Genomic DNA, 1090 nt, shown 5'->3' with positions numbered 1-1090 from the left:
GGACTGGGCAGGGGCGGGTTAGGATCAGCCTACGGAGGAGGAGGGAGAGGCGGTGGCTTCTGGGAGAGTGGGCGGGGTTACTGGGGGCTCGGGCAAATCCAGGCTGATTCTAACAAGGCAGTGCCTGGAAGGGGCGAGCCAATGATTAGAGCTCCAAGAAGCCGCCTACTACCCCTTCCTTCTCGGGGCCCGTGGGGCCAATGGAGTGACCGCACCTCCAAATCAGGTTCTCCCCCAGAGTTGTACAGTGAGGGCCGTGCGGGGAGGAAGGGGCGTCCCAGAAGAGATTTATGGGTGGCCCAGTCAGAAGTGGACATCGTGTCCAAACTATCCCCAAGAATCACGTCACCAGCACCCCTCACAAGCCCTGAGTCCTGATTTGAAGATCTCACTTAAGGAGACCCCACTGCCTCCTGAAGTCCACTGGTTCCTTCATCGGTGTAACTGGCCGTTGTGGGCTCTACTGCAATGCCCACCAAATGTAATGAGGTAAATGGGGTGCTACAGCGAGGTCTGGTCTCTACAGACACTGTGGAGTGTCCACACCCTCACCACACGTTACAAGGGGTGACCGCTACTCCCCATTCTAGTGACTATGGACAACTAGACACTCAATGACAACCGTAATCATTCACTTAAGGAAAAGGAAATATTACAGATCCTAACACACGGTGTCCCAAAAGTCTTAGTGCAGTTTTTGAAAGCCTTATCTTCTGTCTTGGTCAAACAGGAAGTTTGCACATTGAACCCTGGACTTCCACTGAGCCATCTAGCTCCCCTTGGTCTTAGTGCATTTTGAAACTCTTAACAGCTGTATTTTTAAAACAATAAAATAAACAGTTAATACAGATATAAGCCCAGATTATGCTCTTCCACCAAGACATTCAGTAGCTCTGATGAGGGCAAATACTTAGGGGTTCCTTTCAGGAACATCTGCAGTAAGTGAAAATGCATCTCTGCTCACTTGCTCTGGGCATCTCCACCCTTCTTCTGGGGGAAATCTCAGCTCTACTTCAATGCAGCCTTTAAAGCTCTTTCAATAAACTATTACTGTCATCTGAGGCCAGTGTTCACTTTCTCCTTTTAGTTC

This window comes from Monodelphis domestica, chromosome 2 (assembly GCF_027887165.1).
Source record: "Monodelphis domestica isolate mMonDom1 chromosome 2, mMonDom1.pri, whole genome shotgun sequence".
NCBI classification, from domain to species: domain Eukaryota; kingdom Metazoa; phylum Chordata; class Mammalia; order Didelphimorphia; family Didelphidae; genus Monodelphis; species Monodelphis domestica.
This window is presented reverse-complemented; position numbering follows the sequence as displayed.